The 20,156-nt window shown below is 45.7% G+C and overlaps 1 protein-coding gene across 7 annotated transcripts in view; it reads left to right on the top strand.

Moving 5' to 3' along the window:
- fbxl7 (F-box and leucine-rich repeat protein 7) overlaps positions 1–20,156 on the top strand; it is a 530,556-nt gene that overhangs the window by 460,262 nt on the left and 50,138 nt on the right. The window lies entirely within an intron of this gene.

Here is a 20,156-nt window from a genome sequence, read left to right as displayed (position 1 = left end):
CAGTATCACCAGGCAGCCTCCCTGCTAGCTTGGAGGGGACTCTCCTGCTTGGGCAATCTGTGGCCCACGGAGGTCCATCAGCGGCAAAGGCTGACCCTACACCAACACCAACGCGTCCACCTCACCACCCTCAACAACCACTCCCCCACCCCTCGCCGGGGCCTGTCTGACTGGAGTGATGGTGTGATGGTGTGTTGGTGTGTTGGTGTGATGGTGTGTTGGTGTGTTGGTGTGTTGGTGTGTTGGTGTGTTGGTGTGTTGGTGTGATGGTGTGTTGGTGTGATGGTGTGATGGTGTGTTGGTGTGATGGTGTGATGGTGTGATGGTGTACTGGTGTGATGGTGTACTGGTGTGATGGTGTACTGGTGTGATGGTGTACTGGTGTGATGGTGTGATTGTGTGATGGTGTGATGGTGTACTGGTGTGATGGTGTACTGGTGTGATGGTGTACTGGTGTGATGGTGTACTGGTGTGATGGTGTGATTGTGTGATGGTGTGATTGTGTGATGGTGTGATTGTGTGATGGTGTGCAGGCGTGCTGCAGCATTGGTGTGCTGATGTGATGGTCAGCACGCTCCCATTTACCTGCAGTCTGGGGCTCCAGTGCTGCAGTATCAGCCAGTGGCCACTGCTCCTGGGTTGCTGTTGGGACTGCTGAGATGCCAGCCCTCTTATTGGCCGGCAGCTCTAGGAGGCGGGATCCCCCTGCTTTTAAAGGGATGTTACATACGAATTAGGAGCAGGAGTAGGCCACTCGGCCCTTTGAGCCTGCTCCGTCATTCAGTATGTTCATGGCTGAACTGATTACTCCACATTTCCACCTACTCTCGATAACCTTCCATCCCCATGCTTCTCAAGAATCTATCTACCTCTGCCTTAAAAATATTCAAAGTTGAGGAAGAGAATTCTAAAGATTCATGACCCTCTGAGAGAAAAAATATTTCCTCATCTCTGTCTTAAATGGGTGACCCCTTATTTTTAAACAGTGACCCCTAGTTCTAGATTCTCCCACAAGGGGAAACATCCTTTCCATATCCACCCTGTCAAGACCACTCAGCATCTTATATGTTTCAATCAAGTCGCCTCTTACTCTTCTAAATTCCAGCAAATACAAGGCTAGCCTGTCCAATCTTTCCTCGTAAGACAGCCGCCCATTCCAGGTATTAGTCCAGTAATCCTTCTGTGTACCGCATTTACATCCTTAAATAAGGAGACCAGTACTGTACACAGTACTCCAGATGTGTCCAGTTGACCCTGGCAGTTAACTGCCTGAGAGCCATAAAATGCAGCCAGGGGTCCTCAGAACGGTAGGGGTAGGGTTCCCCTTGTTTTTCTGGTCCCACATTGGAACCCCTGCTGCCTGCATAAAACCCAGCCCCACAATTGCAGGAAGTGTCATCAGCTGGAGGAACATGAGTTCTGGGTTTCAGAGCTTGAGCAGCAGCTGGCATCCACCAGGATGAGAGCTACATGGAGAGCACATTTCTGGAAGTGATCACCCCAAAGCTCAAGAGTGAGCAGGCAGAGAGGGTATGCCAGAGAGTCAAGGAGAACCAGGCAGGTTGTACTGGAGTCCCCTGAATGCATGCCACTCTCCAACCGGTACTCAGTTCTGAATACTGGTGAGGGAAATGGTTCCTCTGGGGAGTACAGATGCAGCCGAGTCTACGGCACTACAGGTTCAGCTGTGCAGCGGGGGTGGAGGAAGTTTGGGGTAGCAAAAGTTCTATGGAGATTCTACAGTTTGGAACAGACAGGCATATCTGCAGTTGCAAACGTGATTCCAGGGTGCCTTCACAGTGCCAAGGTCCAGGATGTCACTGAGCATCTGCAAAACATTCTGAAGGGGGAGGGTGAACATCTAGAGGTTATAAAGAACAAAGAAAATTACAGCACAGGAACAGGCCCTTCGGCCCTCCAAGCCTGCGCTGATCCAGATCCTACATCTAAACATGTCGCCTATTTTCTAAGGGTCTGTATCTCTTTGCTTCCTGCCCATTCATGTATCTGTCCAGATATGTGTGGCATTGTTAATCAAGGAAAGTATTACAGCGGCAGGAAGGACGTTTGAGGACTCGTCTACTGAGGTAGTCTGGGCCGAGGTTAGAAACAGGAGAGGAGAGGTCACCCTGTTGGGAGTTTTCTATAGACCTCCAAATAGTTCCAGAGATGTAGAGGAAAGGATAGCAAAGATGATTCTTGACAGGAGCGAGAGTAACAGGGTAGTGGTTATGGGGGACTTTAACTTTCCAAATATTGACTGGAAATACTATAGTTCAAGTACTTTAGATGGGTCTGTTTTTGTCCAGTGTGTGCAGGAGGGTTTTCTGACACAGTATGTAGACAGGCCAACCAGGGGCGATGCCACATTGGATTTGGTACTGGGTAATGAACCCGGCCAGGTGTTAGATTTAGAAGTTGGTGAGCACTTTGGTGATAGTGATCACAATTCGGTTAGGTATACCTTAGCGATGGGCAGGGACAGGCATATACAGCAGGGCAAGAATTATAGCTGGGGGAAAGGAAATTATGATGCGATTAGGCAAGATTTAGGATGCGTAGGATGGGGAAGGAAACTGCAAGGGATGGGCACAATCGAAATGTGGAGCTTATTCAAGGAGCAGCTACTGCGTGTCCTTGATAAGTATGTACCTGTCAGGCAGGGAGGAAGTTGTCGAGCGAGGGAGCCGTGGTTTACTAAAGAAGTTGAAGAGCTTGTCAAGAGGAAGAAGAAGGCTTATGTTAGGATGAGACGTGAAGGCTCAGTTAGGGCGCTTGAGAGTTACAAGCTGGCCAGGAAGGATCTAAAGGGAGAGATAAGAAGAGCAAGGAGAGGACACGAAAAGTCATTGGCGGATAGGATCAAAGAAAACCCTAAGGCTTTCTATAGGTATATCAGGAATAAAAGAATGACTAGAGATAGGTTAGGGCCAATCAAGGATAGTAGTGGGAAGTTGTGTGTGGAATCGGAGGAGATAGGGGAAGTGTTAAATGAATATTTTTCATCAGTATTTACAGTGGAGAAAGAAAATGTTGTTGAGGAGAATACTGAGATACAGACTACTAGGCTAGATGGGATTGAGGTTCACAAGGAGGAGGTGTTAGCAATTTTGGAAAGTGTGAAAATAGATAAGTCCCCTGGGCCAGATGGGATTTATCCTAGGATTCTCTGGGAAGCCAGGGAGGAGATTGCAGAGCCTTTGTCCTTGATTTTTATGTCGTCATTGTCGACAGGAATAGTGCCGGAAGACTGGAGGATAGCAAATGTTGTCCCCTTGTTCAAGAAGGGGAGTAGAGACAGCCCTGGTAATTATAGACCTGTGAGCCTTACTTCGGTTGTGGGTAAAATGTTGGAAAAGGTTATAAGAGATAGGATTTATAATCATCTTGAAAAGAATAAGTTCATTAAAGATAGTCAGCACGGTTTTGTGAAGGGTAGGTCGTGCCTCACAAATCTTATTGAGTTTTTTGACAAGGTGACCAAACAGGTGGATGAGGGTAAAGCCGTGGATGTGGTCTATATGGATTTCAGTAAGGCGTTTGATAAGGTTCCCCACGGTAGGCTATTGCAGAAAATACAGAAGTATGGGATTGAAGGTGAATTAGTGCTTTGGATCCGAAATTGGCTAGCTGAAAGAAGACAGAGGGTGGTGTTGATGGTAAATTTTCATCCTGGAGTTTAGTTACTAGTGGTGTACCGCAAGGATCTGTTTTGGGGCCACTGCTGTTTGTCATTTTTATAAATGACCTGGATGAGGGTGTAGAAGGGTGGGTTAGTAAATTTGCGGATGACACGAAGGTCGGTGGAGTTGTGGATAGTGCCGAAGGATGTTGTAGGTTACAGAGGGACATAGATAGGCTGCAGAGCTGGGCTGAGAGATGGCAAATGGAGTTTAATGCGGAAAAGTGTGAGGTGATTCACTTTGGAAGGAGTAACAGGATTGCAGAATACTGGGCTAATGGGAAGATTCTTGGTAGTGTAGATGAACAGAGAGATCTTGGTGTTCAGGTACATAAATCCCTGAAAGTTGCCACCCAGGTTAATAGAGCTATTAAGAAGGCATATGGTGTGTTAGCTTTTATTAGTAGGGGGATCGAGTTTAGGAGCCACGAGGTCATGCTGCAGCTGTACAGAACTCTGGTGCGGCCGCACCTGGAGTATTGCGTGCAGTTCTGGTCACCGCATTATAGGAAGGATGTGGAAGCTTTGGAAAAGGTGCAGAGGAGATTTACTAGGATGTTGCCTGGTATGGAGGGAAGGTCTTACGAGGAAAGGCTGAGGGACTTGAGGTTGTTTTCGTTAGAGAGAAGGAGAAGAAGAGGTGACTTAATAGAGACATATAAGATAATCAGAGGGCTGGACAGGGTGGATAGTGAGAGCCTTTTTCCTCGGATGGTGATGGCAAACACGAGGGGACATCACTTTAAGTTGAGGGGTGATAGATATAGGACAGGTGTCAGAGGTAGTTTCTTTACACAGAGAGTAGTAGGGGCGTGGAACGCCCTGCCTGCAACAGTAGTAGACTCGCCAACTTTAAGGGCATTTAAGTGGTCATTGGATAGACATATGGATGAAAATGGAATAGTGTAGGTCAGATGGTTTCACAGGTCGGCGCAACATCGCGGGCTGAAGGGCCTGTACTGCGCTGTAATGTCTATGTTCTATACATCTTAAAAGACGCTATCGTGCCCGCGTCTACCACCTCCGCTGGCAACGCATTCCAGGCACCCACCAGCCTCTGCGTAAAGAACTTACCACGCATATCCCACCTAAACTTTTCCCCTCTCACTTTGAACTCGTGACCCCTAGTAATTGAATCCCCCACTCTGGGAAAAAGCTTCTTGCTATCCACCCTGTCTATACCTCTCATGATTTTGTACACCTCAGTCAGGTCCCCCCTCAACCTCCGTCTTTCTAATGAAAATAATCCTAATCTGCTCAACCTCTCTTCATAGCTAGCGCCCTCCATACCAGGCAACATCCTGGTGAACCTCCTCTGCACCCTCTCCAAAGCATCTGCATCCTTTTGGTAATGTGGCGACCAGAACTGCACGCAGTATTCTAAATGTGGCCGAACCAAAGTCTTAGACAACTGTAACATGACCTGGCAACCCTTGTACTCAATACCCCGTCCGATGAAGGAAAGCATGCCGTATGCCTTCTTGACCACTCTATTGACCTGCGTTGCCACCTTCAGGGAACAATGGACCTGAACACCCAAATCTCTCTGTACATCAATTTTCCCCAGGACTTTTCCATTTACTGTATAGTTCACTCTTGAATTGGATCTTCCAAAATGCATTACCTCGCATTTGCCCTGATTGAACTCCATCTGCCATTTCTCTGCCCAACTCTCCAATCTATCTATATTCTGCTGTATTCGCTGACAGTCCCCTTCACTATCTGCTACTCCACCAATCTTAGTGTCGTCTGCAAACTTGCTAATCAGACCACCTATACTTTCCTCCAAATCATTTATGTATATCACAAACAACAGTGGTCCCAGCACGGATCCCTGTGGAACACCACTGGTCACACGTCTCCATTTTGAGAAACTCTCTTCCACTACTACTCTCTGTATCCTGTTGCCCAGCCAGTTCTTTATCCATCTAGCTAGTACACCCTGGACCCCATGCGACTTCACTTTCTCCATCAGCCTACCATGGGGAACCTTATCAAACGCCTTACTGAAGTCCATGTAGATGACATCTACAGCCCTTCCCTCATCAATCAACTTTGTCACTTCCTCAAAGAATTCTATTAAGTTGGTAAGACATGACCTTCCCTGCACAAAACCATGTTGCCTATCACTGATAAGCCCATTTTCTTCCAAATGGGAATAGATCCTATCCCTCAGTATCTTCTCCAGCAACTTCCCTACCACTGACGTCAGGCTCACCGGTCTATAATTACCTGGATTATCCCTGCTACCCTTCTTAAACAAGGGGACAACATTAGCAATTCTCCAGTCCTCCGGGACCTCACCCGTGTTTAAGGATGCTGCAAAGATATCTGTTAAGGCCCCAACTATTTCCTCTCTCGCTTCCCTCAGTAACCTGGGATAGATCCCATCCGGACCTGGGGACTTGTCCACCTTAATGCCTTTTAGAATACCCAACACTTCCTCCCTCCTTATGCCGACTTGACCTAGAGTAATCAAACATCTGTCCCTAACCTCAACATCCGTCATGTCCCTCTCCTCGGTGAATACCGATGCAAAGTACTCGTTTAAAATCTCACCCATTTTCTCTGACTCCACGCATAACTTTCCTCCTTTGTCCTTGAGTGGGCCAATCCTTTCTCTAGTTACCCTCTTGCTCTTTATATATGAATAAAAGGCTTTGGGATTTTCCTTAACCCTGTTTGCTGAAGATATTTCATGACCCCTTTTAGCCCTCTTAATTCCTCGTTTCAGATTGGTTCTACATTCCCGATATTGTTTCAAAGCTTCGTCTTTCTTCAGCCTCCTAGACCTTATGTATGTTTCCTTTTTCCTCTTAGCTCGTCTCACAATTTCACCTGTCATCCATGGTTCCCTAATCTTGCCATTTCTATCCCTCATTTTCACAGGAACATGTCTCTCCTGCACGCTAATCAACCTCTCTTTAAAAGCCTCCCACATATCAAATGTGGATTTACCTTCAAACAGCTCCTCCCAATCTACATTCCCCAGCTCCTGCCGAATTTTGGTATAGTTGGCCTTCCCCCAATTTAGCACTCTTCCTTTAGGACCACTCTCGTCTTTGTCCATGAGTATTCTAAAACTTACGGAATTGTGATCACTATTCCCAAAGTAGTCCCCTACTGAAACTTCAACCACCTGGCCGGGCTCATTCCCCAACACCAGGTCCAGTATGGCCCCTTCCCGAGTTGGACTATTTACATACTGCTCTAGAAAACCCTCCTGGATGCTCCTAACAAATTCTGCTCCATCTGGACCTCTAACACTAAGTGAATCCCAGTCAATGTTGGGAAAATTAAAATCTCCTATCACCACCACCCTGTTGCTCCTACATCTTTCCATAATCTGTTTACATATTTGTACCCCTATCTCACGCTCGCTGTTGGGAGGCCTGTAGTACAGCCCCAACATTGTTACCGCACCCTTCCTATTTCTGAGTTCTGCCCATATTGCCTCACTGCTCGAGTCCTCCATAGTGCCCTCCTTCAGCACAGCTGTAATATCCTCTTTGACCAGTAATGTACCTCCTCCACCCCTTTTACCTCCCTCTCTATCCCGCCTGAAGCATCGATATCCTGGCATATTTAGTTGCCAATCATACCCTTCCCTCAACCAAGTCTCAGTAATAGCAATAACATCATACTCCCAGGTACTAATCCAAGCCCTAAGTTCATCTGCCTTACCTACTACACTTCTTGCATTAAAACAAATGCACCTCAGACCACCAGTCCCTTTGCGTACATCATCTGCTCCCTGCCTACTCTTTCCCTTCGTCACGCTGACTTCATTATCTAGTTCCTTACAGGCTTTAGTTACTACCTCCTTACTGTCCAGTGACCTCCTCATTTGGTTCCCATCCCCCTGCCACATTAGTTTAAACCCTCCCCAACAGCGTTAGCAAAAGCACCCCCAAGGACATTGTTCCAGTCCAGCCCAGGTGTAGACCGTCCAATTTGTAATAGTCCCACCTCCCCCAGAACTGGTTCCAATATCCCAAAAATCTGAACCCCTCCCTCCTGCACCATCTCTCAAGCCACGCATTCATCCTAACTATTCTTTCATTTCTACTCTGACTATCACGTGGCACTGGTACACTGGTAGCAATCCTGAGATTACTACCTCTGAGGTCCTACTTTTTAACTTGGCTCCTAACTCCCTAAATTCTGCTTGTCGGACCTCATCCCGTTTTTTACCTATATCATTGGTGCCTATGTGCACAACGACAACTGGCTGTTCACCCTCCCCCTTCAGAATGTTCTGCAGCCGATCTGAGACACCCCTGACCCGTGCACCTGGGAGGCAACATACCATTCGGGAGTCTCGTTTTCGAACACAGAACCGCCTATCTACTCCCCTTACAATCGAATCCCCTATTTATAGCCCTTCCACTCTTTTTCCCTCCCTTCCGAACAGCAGAGCCAGCCACGGTGCCATGAACCTGGCTACTGCTGCCTTCCCCTGGTGAGCCATCTACCTCAACAGTATCCAAAACGGTATACCTGTTTTGGAGGGAGATGACCGCAGGGGACACCTGCGCTGCCTTCCTGCTCTTTCTCTGCCTTTTGGTCACCCATTCCCTTTTTCCCTCAGCAATCCTAATCTGCGGTGTGACCAATTCGCTAAACGTGCTATCCACGACCTCCTCAGCATCGCGGATGCTCCAAAGTGAGTCCATCCGCAGCTCCAGAGCCATCATGCGGTCTAACGAGCTGCAGCTGGCCACACTTCCTGCACGTGAAGGAGTCAGGGACATCAGCCTCGTCCCTGAGCTCCGATATTGAGCAAGAGGAGTATAACACGGGTCTGAGATCTCCTGCCATTTTTAATCTTAAGCTTAACTTAGATAAATGAAAAAGGAACGAAAAGTTTTTACCAATCTCACGATTAAAAAAAAAAGAGGAATAGAAAAAGCCTTACCTTATCTACACACCACCGAGTCCTTTTTTTTTAGAGGAGGAGGGCGGGTGGGAGACACTACACGTGTAGTGTCTCGGGTTCAGAAACTGTCCAAATATATAGGTTTTTACTTACCCAGAAGCCCCCTGGTCCACCGAAAACAAAAGGAAAATTAAATTTAAGTTGAAACTGACCTTTCCAGCTGATCACTCACTCGCTCGCACTCTCTGCTTCCGAATAAGCTGCTGCAATGATGGTCCATATTGGTACCAGCAGCATAGGTAGAAAGAGAGATAAGGTCTTGCAGGTAAATTGTATGGTGCTAGGAAAGAGACTAAGCAGCAGGACCTCAAAAGCAGTAATCTCTGGCGCTAGTGAGTATAGAAATAGGAGGATAGAGCAGATGAATGCATGGCTGGAGAGATGATTCAGGAGCGAGGATGTGACGTAAGAACCCACATGCCAAATGGAAAATATTAGTTTAGTTGTATGAAACTTTGATTGAGAACTTTTTACTGGACGTTATCACAAATAACTTTTAAAAAAGCAGAACAGAACAGCTAAATATGGCCACGCACAATTTGCATATGAGAAGCCAAAAGGCTGGCTGGGAGACAGAGGTAAATTACCCAGTCTAGCTCGAACAATGGTGGGGGGCGCTCCCTGATTCAATTAACGAGAATAGTTTTGTCAATAGTGGTGATCAAAAGCCATCGACACCCTTTGACTTTGAAAGAGCCAACCACCTCCCCCCCCCAAGTATATCTGAAGAACTTTGAATTTCAAACAACCTTCCAGAAACTTGCGCTTTCAAACAGAGGTGGTCACATGACATACCTGTTGGTATAACAATGAATTTGTGAATTGTGCCTCAGAAAGAAAGAGACTGTAACTGAACTCCAAGAAGAAAAGCACCTCTCTCTCTCTCTCTCTCTCCTTGTCCAGCCAAGTCCCAGGGAAGTCTTGGCCGCAGTTAAACCTCAAATTTACAGAACCTCACAAGCAACAACCCACAAGACGGATAAAACCTCTTTTCGGTCTTCCAGAACCAGAGAAGCAAGCCTTAATTGTGCACATAGCCCCAGCAAGGATTTCAAGACTTTGACTTCAACTTAGGACTTTGAAACTCAGTATTTGAATTCCATTTATTACGGACCTCACTTCATCCTCTGAACTCTGACTTTTCCCCTCTGTATCTATTGGTGTGTGTGTGTGCCTCTCAGATGAATGTGAGTGTGGATGTGTCTCATATTTTAGTAATTTTAACTGGTTTAGAGTGATAAGGTTAATAAACTTACATCCTTTTTGTTTAAACTCAAGAAAACCTGTCTGATTGGTTCACTTGCAAGTGTAATTAGGGTAACAGAAGCAAGTGCTCACTGAGTTGGTATGTTAAAACACTGCGTTTAAAAGATAAACCCTGTTGAGGTCAAACCAGAGAAGGAGTGAAAGGGAAGCCTGAGAACCTTTCCTCACCTGGTCGTAACAGGAGGCTTCAGATTCCTGGGATATTGGGACTGTTTATGGGGGAGGTGGGACCTTTACAGACCGGACCAGTTGCACCTCAACCAGGGCCAGGACCAATGTCCTTGTAGGACAGTTTGCTAGTGCTGTGGTAGAAGTTTTAAACTAATTTGGCAGGGGCATGGGAACTAGGATGTAGCATTAGAAAGGAGAAACAAGATGGACAAAGGATTAGGTGAGATAGATAGCACTACACTAAGAAATAGTAAGGCACTAGGTAGGGTCAAACTAAGAGGGAATAAATAAGATGTAATACAGATTTACAGTGCATGTATGTAAATACACAAAGCATGGTAAATAAGATTGGTGAGCTGCAGGTGCAAATAGGCAGATGGAAATATGATGTTGCGACAATAGTGAAGCCCTGGCTCAAAAAAGGGAAGGACTGGTTCCAAAATATTCCTGGATACAAGTTGTTCAGGAAAGATAGGAAAGGAAAAAAAGGAGGAGGGGTGGTAGTATTGAGTAACACGAGTCCTGACTTGGAAATATATTGCCGTTCCTTCACTGTTGCTGGATCAAAATCCTGGAACTCCCTCCCTAACAGCACTGTGGGTGTATCTGCACCAGATGGACTGCAGCAGTTCAAGAAGGCAGCTCACCACCACCTTGTCAAGGGCAATTAGGGATTGATGGGGTGGTAATTGGCCAGATTGGATTTGTCCTGCTTTTTGTGGACAGGACATAACTGAGCAATTTTCCACATTGTCGGGTGGATGCTCGTGTTTTTTGCACTGATGTACTGGGCTCCTCCATCATTGAGGATGGTGATAATAGTGTAATATAACCTTTTATGTGGCACCTTGTTAAACGCTTTATGGATATCTCAAATGTATTACACCCACTGCTTTCCCTTTACCTACCCTGCGAGGGCACATCCTCAAAAGACTCTAATAAATTTGTCAAACACAATTTTCCTACGTAAAACAATGTTGAATCTGCCTAATCATTAATTATTCACGCCCCTAATAATAGATTTTAGCATGTTCCCCGCTATCGATGCCAGGCTAAATGACTTACAGTTCCCTTTTTTCTCTCTCCCTCTTTTCTTGAATAGTAGGGTCATGTTTGATATCTTCCAATCCATGTGGACTGTTCTAGAATCTAGGAAATTCTGGAAGATCAAAAACAATGCAACCATGATCTCTGCAGCCACCTCTTTTAGAACCATCAGGTCCAAGGAATTTGTCAACATTTAGTTCCATTCGTTTCTGTAGTACTTTCTCTCTACTGATATCAGTTACTCTCATTAGCCCTTGGTTCCTTACTGTCTGCTTTTTCTGTCTTCCACCGTGAAGTCAGATCCAAAGTTTTTGCTTATCGTCTCTGCCATTTCCTTATTCCCCATTGTAATTTCCTCTGTTTCAGCTTCTAAGGGACCAATGTTTACGTTTGCTACTCTCTTTTTTATATACTTTTATATATTTTCCCAATCAACCTTCTCCAACTTGCCCCTCATACCTATGTAATTGGCTTTATTTAAGTTTAACATTCTTGTTTCGGTCTGGAGTATGTCACTCTCAAACGTAATGTTAAATTCTATTATATTATTATGATCACTCTGCCTAATTAACCCTATTTCATTACACAATGCAAGATTTAAAATAGCCTTATCTGGTTGGCTGCACTCTGTATTGTGCTAGGAAACTGTCTTGAATGCAATCTATAAACACATCTTCCAGACTACCTTTACCAATTTGATTCATCAAATCTATATGAAGATTAGACTTCCCATGATTGCTGAATCACCTTTGTCACAAGCTTCCATTATTTCTTGATTAATACTCTGTCCAATGATACAGCTACTGTTAGGGGGCCTGTAAACTAATTCTACCAGTTTTCTGCCCCTTATTATTTCCGATCTCCCCCCCCATACTGATTCTACTTCCTGATCTTCTGAGTCAAGATACATTCTCGCAACTGACCTTATGTCATCCTTTATTATCAGGGCAACCCCCCCCCTCCTTTTCCATTCTGCCTGGCTTTTTAAAATGTCAAGTACCCTGGAATATTTAGTTTCCAACCTTGGTCACTTGCAACCATGGCCAGAATTTTACCCTTGGTGGATGGTCCACTGACGGAAAATCTGCGGCTTCCCAGGCTTTAATTGCTCTGAGGCAGGACTTCCACCCGTTTGAGATAGGAAGTCCTGCCTAATAGGGCTGCTGGCCAATCAGAGCTCTCTGTCCCAGCAGCGCCACCAGGAGCGGTGGCCACTGCTGGGACTGCAGCCCAGCCTACAGAAGAAGATGCCGGGGAGCCCCGGATCTAAGGTAGGTTTCCGTTGCCTCGCCGGGGATGGGGGGCGTTTTGGGTGTTGAGAGCAGTTGGGGTAGCAGGGGCGGCCCTCCATCGGGCACAGGGCACCTGATAAGGAGGGCTCCCCCCCAGGCCGTCAGAGAGCCACCTGCTTTTGTCAGGAAGCTTTTCTCGAGTCTAGCTTGCCACATGTAAAATCCCCGTGGAAGCAGGCGAAGGCCCTGAAGTGGCCATTAAGTGGCCACCTAAGGGCCTTGATTGGCCTGGGGCGGGCAGGCTGTTTTCCGCCGCCGCCGCCGCCCTGTGTAAAGTGGCGGCAGAGGCGGGAGTGGGTCGGGAAGAGCCCCCTGAGCGTCCAATCCATTTTATGCCACCCCCTTGCCACCATCCCGCTCTTTGGGGGGGCGTAAAATTCAGCCCCATATCTCTGTAGTGGCTATTGGATCAAACCCATTTCTCTATATTTGCGCCATCTATCTTGTTACGAATGCTTCTTCTATTCAGATAAAATGCCTTTAATATTTTACCATTATTCTCTGCATTAACCTTATTCGCTAATGTAATATTATCCTTAAACTTTCTGTCCCTTCCTGTTTATCTTTACCCAACTCATTACACTATTCTATTACCTTGATCTTTCTCTTTAGATTTCTAAGTTTTCCCTCACCTGACCGCACCCCCCCCTCACCCCACCACCGCCCAGTTCTAGCCCTAGTTATTCAATTCGCCAGGACACAGATCCCAGCTGTATTTAGGTGGAGCCTGTCCCAACAGAACAGCTCCCTCTTTCCCCAGTATTGGTGCCAGTGCCCTGTGAATCAAAACCCTTCCTCCCACATCACCTTTTGAACCACGCATTTAACTCTCTTATCTGTTTGACCCTATGTCATTTTGCAGTGGCTCAGGTAATAATCTCAAGATTATTACCCTTGAGGTTTTGCTTCTTAATTTAGACCCAAGATCCTCAAACTCTCAACGCAGAACCTCATTCTTGGTTCTCATGTGGACCACGACAACTGGTCCTCCTCCTCCCACTCCAATTCTGTTCCAGCCGCGATGATTCATTGACACCAGGCAGGCAACCCAATGTTTGGAATTCCAGTTGCGATTGCAGAAAACAATGTCTATTCCCTGACTATAATAGCCCCTACCACTACCACATTCCTTTTTTCTCCCCCCCCCCCCTAAAATTGAATGGCCCCCTGTACCACAGTGCCATGGTCAGTTTACCCTTCCTCCTTCCAGTCCTTGTTCTCATTCACACTGGTAGCAAGTTTCTTGTATCTGTTGGACAAGGTCAAGGCCTGAGAATCCTCCAGCACTGCACCTGGGGTCCCCATACCTCCCTGACCTGCAGTCATGCCCGCCTGTTTCTGATCACTGACTAATTCTTAAATACTGCTTAACCTAAAAGGTGTGACTGCCTCCTGAAACAAAGTGTCCAGGTAACTCTCCCACTTCCTGCTGCCCTCCAATGTCTGCAGCTTGGACTCCAGCCCAACAAATCTGAGCCAACTTTCCTCAAATTGTAGACAGATACTGCAGATGTGGTTGCACTTGATCTCGCTGGTCTTCACAAACTCCCACATGCTGTTTCAACACAGCACTTGCCCTGCCAAATCTATCTAGCCTTGTTTCATTTATTTAATTAGTTCAGTTTTTTATTCAATCAGTTATTTTAGTTTTATTAATTAATTAGTTTATCTAGTTTAAGTTATTAATTTAACAAAGTAATAGCAATTTATAGTTTTTCAGCTCTGAGTTTACCCACTTCACTAGCTTAGAGAGCAAAAAAGACTGTAATACTCACCAACCAATCACCTACCTGCTGTCCAGTGATGTCACTCCTTGATTTTTTTTGTTGTTGTTTCTGAATTCTCAGAATATATAATGCCATCTTCGCTGAGGCTCACTGTTTCTCTCTCTCCCGCTGCTTTATGTTCTCGGGGCTGCCTCCAGAGAGATTGAGTAGAATGGGCCTATACTCTCTGGGGTTTAGAAGAATGAGAAGTGATTTCTTTGCAAAATATACGATTCTGAGAGGGATTGACAGGTTGATGCTGAGAGGCTGTTATCCCTGGCTGGAGAGTCGAGAACCAGAGGGCATAGGGCTGAATTTTACGCCGCCCCAGCATCCGCCTCCGGTCAACTTTACGGCGGTCAGGCAGGTGGGGGTTGGTGGGAAACGGCCCGCCTGCCCGATGCCAATCAAGGCCCTTAAGTGGCCCTTAAGGGATCGGTACTAGGACCCCAGCTAGTCACAATATATATCAATGATTTAGATGAGGGAACTGAATGTAAAATTTCCAAATTTGCAGATGACACAAAACTAGATGGGAGGGTGAGTTGTGAGGAGGATGCAGAGAGACTTCAGGGTGATTTGAACAAGTTTAGTGAGTGGGCTAATGCATGGCAGATGCAGTATAATGTGGATAAATGTGAGGTTATCCGCTTTGGTAGCAAAAACAGGAAGGCAGATTGTTATCTGAGCCGCTATAAACTGAGAGAGGGGAATATACAGTGAGACCTGGGTGTTCTCGTACAACAGTCGCCAAAGGTAAGCATGCAGGTCCAACAGGCGGTAAAAAAGGCAAATGGGATTTTTTTTTTTAGAGATACAGCACTGAAACAGGCCCTTCGGCCCACCGAGTCAATGCCGACTATCAACCACCCATTTATACTAATACTGCATTAATCCCATATTCCTACCACATCCCCACCTTTCCTCAGTTCCCCTACCACCTACCTATACTAGGGGCAATTTATAATGGCCAATTTACCTATCAACCTGCAAGTCTTTGGCTGTGGGAGGAAACCGGAGCACCCGGCGAAAACCCACGCGGTCACAGGGAGAACTTGCAAACTCCGCACAGGCAGTACCCAGAATTGAGCCCGGGTCGCTGGAGCTGTGAGGCTGCGGTGCTAACCACTGCGCCACTGTGCCGCCCTATGTTGGCCTTCATAGCGAAAGGATTCGAGTACAGGAACAGGGATGTCTTGCTGCAATTATACAGAGCCTTGGTGAGGCCACACCTGGAATATTGTGTGCAGTTTTAGTCTCCTTATCTGAGGAAGGATGTTCTTGCTATAGAGGGAGTGCAGCGAAGGTTTACCAGACTGATTCCTGGGAAGGCGGCACTAACGTATGAGGAGAGATTGAGTCGGTTAGGATTATATTCGCTGGACCTCAGAAGAGTGAGGGGGGGATCTCATAGAAACAGGGTAGATGCAGGAAGGATGTTCCCGATGGTGGGGGAGTCCAGAACCAGGGGTCATAGTCTAAGGATACGGGGTAAATCTTTCAGGACTGAGATGAGGAGAAGTTTCTTCACCCAGAGAGTGGTGAGCCTGTGGAAGTCACTACCACAGAAAGCAGTTGAGGCCAAAATATTGTATGTTTTCAAGAAGGAGTTAGATATAGCTCTTGGGTCTAAAGGGATCAAAGGGTATGGGGCAAAAGCGGGAGCAGGTTACTGAGTTGGATGTTCAGCCATGATCATAATGAATGGCAGAGCAGGCTTGAAGGGCCGAATGGCCTACTCCTGCTCCAACTTTATATGTTTCTATGTACTGCTGTTATTTTACAGATACAGTCAGAAAATGCTAGAGTTGATTCATGAAAGGATTAATTGCTTTTGTCAAAGCCTAACATGTCATAAAAGAAGGGCAGGAAGTGAAATGCAGCCATAAAATATCTGCTGGAAGAAGAATTTCCCTCCCATGTCATTGGAGTTGGCAACTCTGGTTGGACATCTTCCAGGAGGTTTCATCACCTCCCGCCCCCACACTCTTCCCATTGTTGCCTGACTTGTGCATCCTCAAGGTGCACAGCTTTCCTACGTCAACCGAAAAGTGAATAGATTCTTCATTGCTTGATTGGATGATTATTGACTATCAAACAGCATTTTTTTCATGTCCAATATTTTTATGACTAGTAATCAAAAGTGTTTCAAGAATTTTTTTTTTTAAACACAGCTTTTTTAATGCACTATGATTTTTCTCCTGGGTTGCTCACAGCAGGAGATTAGTTTTTTTTAAATTCCTGGAGCCTCCAGAGTAATCTTGGAGTGTTGGCAACCCTATATGTAACTCTTTCAGGTTTGCGATACATTTTGGAACAGAAAATTGGGTATCTTCTGTCAGGTTCAGTTGCAATGAATTAACTTTCTCTGACAAATACATTATCAGTAGTCAGAAAATATCACAGAGATTCATATAATTCAGCCACACAGCTGAGATAGTGTAGTGGCTGCCCTTAGGCCCCAGTGATTAGAGGTTTCAGAAGTGGCTATCGCTTAGGAAATTTGCCAGCTGATTATTCTTGGCTGCCTCACCAGGGATTAGGCTACAAGGTCCTTGTCTGGAGCCTGGGGAAGCTGCTTTGTATAAATTAGGTACGAGCTTGTATTTATTTTAGACACACCTGTTACTTTTCAAAAATAAATTAACTTTGCAGATCTTCCAGTTCTGGCTGTGTCTGCTTGTTGTAAACTCAAGGGGCTGAATTTTCATTTGTGGGTCCTAATCCCGCCGCTGAGAGAAAATGCGGGTCAGAAACCCACAAGCATCAGGACCCTGGGTCTGCCACAGGGAGGCCACCTTGATGTATTGGCCGGGCTTCGGCCGCCGCTGGGGGCCCAGACTGGAGATTTCCAATTAGCCTCAGAACATTGATCTTAATATCTAGCACATAGGAAGATGGTTGTGGTTGTTGGACGTCAATCATCTTAGTCCCAGGACATCACTGCAGAAGTTCCTTAGGGTAGTGTCCTAGGCCCAACCATCTTCAGCTGCTTCATCAATGACCTTCCCTCCATCATAAGGTCAGAAGTGGGGATGTTCGCTGATGACTGCAGAATGTTCAGCACCATTTGCAACTGCTCAGGTAATGAAGCATTTGTGTTCGTATGCGGCAAAACCTGGATAACATTCAGGCTTGGGCTGACAATTGGCAAGTTACATTCATGCCGCACAAGTGCCAGGCAATGACCATCTCAAACAAGAGAGAATCCAACTTTCTCCCCTTGACGATGGCATTACCATCGCTGAATTCCCCAATATCAAAATCCTAGGGGTTACCATTTCATTGACCAGAAACTGAACGGGACCAACCATATGAATACTATGGCTACAAGAGCAGGTCAGAGGCTGGGGATTCTGTGGCGGGTAACTCACCTCCTGACTCCCCAGTGCATGTCCACCATCTACAAGGCACAATTCAGGAGTGTGATGGAATACTCTCCACTTGCTTAGATGAGTGCAGCTCCCACAACACTCAAGAATTTCAACACCATCCAGGACAAAGCAGCCCGCTTGATTGGCACCTGATCCACCACCTTCAACATTCACTTCCTTCATCACCAATGCACAGTGGCAGCAGTGTGTACCATCAACAAGATGCACTGCAGCACTGCACCAAGGCTCCTTAGCCAGCACCTTCCAAACCCGTGACCTCTACCAACTAGAAGGACAAGGGCAGAAGATGCATGGGAACACCACCACCTGCAAGTTCCCCTCCAAGCCACACACCATCCTGACTTGGAACTATATCGCCGTTCCTTCACTGTCGCTGGGTCAAAATCCTGGAACTCCCTTCCTAACAGCACTATTGTTGTACCTACACCACATGGACTGCAATGGTTCAAGAAGGAGGCTCACCACCACCTTCTCAAGGGCAATTAGGGATGGGCAATAAATGCCAGCCCAGCCAGTGACGCCCACACACCATGAAAGAATTTTTAAAAAGCCCTTTAAATGTCTTAATAGGCCACCCACTGCTTGCGGGCGAACAGCCGTTCACCCACCACCCCCCAACCCCCACCCCAAACCAGGCTCTTCAAAAATAGCCCCGAGGCGGGGACCATGCCAGTAAACTGGCACACTGACCGGTGTCGGGATATTGTGGACCTGATCACCTCCGGTCCCACCTCCACACTCATTTAAAAATTCAGCCCAAGGACTCTGTACTTATACACAGTACAAAAGAGTGTGCCAATTATGATAAAACTAGGTCAGTCTTGAATCTATAGTTGGGACCCAGTTTGAAAAATTACAGGATTGTAGATATGGATACAGAATCTGAATGATTACTTTAAAGAAAACAAAAGGACTTGCATTTATATGGTGTTTCTTGTGGTCTCAGGGTGTCCCAAATCACTTTACTGGCAATTAAGTGCTTTTGAAGTGTAGCCACAGTTGGAATGTTGGAAATGCAGTGTCCAATTGGCCCAAAATGTGGATACACAGAAAAATAGAAATTTTGACCTGATTTTCTCATTCAGATTGAAATATGCTTGTCTCTTTGGGGAAAATTCAGACATTGAGGGATAATTTGCTTGTTTATGTTGCTCTTGTGTCAACTTGGCTAAGGAGTGTTTATGCTGTCAGAGAATACAACCTTTGAAAAAACTGTTGCGATGCCTGTTCATAATAAGCCATTTGTGGAAGTAGGCAGACTGGCAGAACTAATTTCATTACTAACTCTAAGAAGCACGAGGAAAATCTACCTGACAAATGTATTCTTGAAGTTAGGGATTGTCAGCTCATAGGGCCAGGTGGCTAAGTATCCAGAAATGCAACAGATGCAAGATAATGTCAGTTTTCAAGATTACATTTCCCACTGTAGAAATAATGCTAATTTGTAATAGCAATCATTGCTGCCATTGCCAAAGTGTTGTATTCAATTTAAATGTGACTGGAGGTGAAAATGTTTTTTGTCAGTAGCACAAAACAGACTTATAATGAATCGGCAGTCCTGTCTGATTCTTATTTCCGTTGAATATAAATGGCAATTAACATTGATCGTGGTTTAAAACCCTCTGCTTTTTTAAAATTCTTTCGTGGGATGTGGGCATTGCTGGCAAGGCCAGCATTTCTTACCCATCTCTAATTGCCCTTAACAACTGAGTGGCTTGCTGGACCATTTCAGAGTCAACCACATTGCTGTGGATCTGGAGTCACATGTAGGTTAGACCAGGCAAGGACAGCAGATTTCCTTCCCTAAAGGACATTAGTGAACCAGATGGGTTTTTACAATAAATTGATGATAGTTTCATGGCACCATTACTGAGACTAGCTTTCAATTTCAGATATTTTTTTCATTAATTAATTGAATTTAAATTCCACCAGCTGCCGTGGGATTTGAACATGTGTCCCCAGGACATTAGCCTGGGCTTCTGGATTACTAGTTTAATGACATTACCTCCGTGGTGATGGATGTACCTAGTTTGTTACGTACCTGTTTCACACTACTGCCGGAGACCAATTTCACCCCTTTCATAGTTCTTTTTCACATATTGGAGGAGCAATACGAGTTCATTCTGGAGTCTGGCACTAAGCTAATGTTGCTAATGCTGTGCAACATACAGGAAACAACTTAAAACAAAGTGTAGACTTATATGGATAGCAGTGGCAGAGCATATGGGTGTACTGCTACACTGCAGAATGGAGTGCCAAGACATCAGCTTGCATTTATACAGTGTACACTTCATGGAGGCATAAGAAAAATGGATGGCATGCAAAAGGAGAGATTAGGAAGATGACCAAAAGCTTGGTTGACGAGTGTTAAGCTAGGCCCCCACCTGCCATGAACAAGGCACTTTAATTTTGCCATGAACATTGATCTTAAACTGTTACTGGAGTGAGGGGAGGACTTGTTGAACAGATCAGCCATGGCTGGAAAAGACATTTGCATATTAACAGACAGTTTTTGGAAGGACAAAGCAGCCATTCCCTGACATTCAACCCACAATGGACTTTTGATCACCAGGCATTGAAGGTGTGGGAGCTCGCATT

This window comes from Heterodontus francisci, chromosome 2 (genome assembly GCF_036365525.1).
Source record: "Heterodontus francisci isolate sHetFra1 chromosome 2, sHetFra1.hap1, whole genome shotgun sequence".
NCBI classification, from domain to species: Eukaryota; Metazoa; Chordata; class Chondrichthyes; order Heterodontiformes; family Heterodontidae; genus Heterodontus; species Heterodontus francisci.
This window is presented reverse-complemented; position numbering and strand designations above follow the sequence as displayed.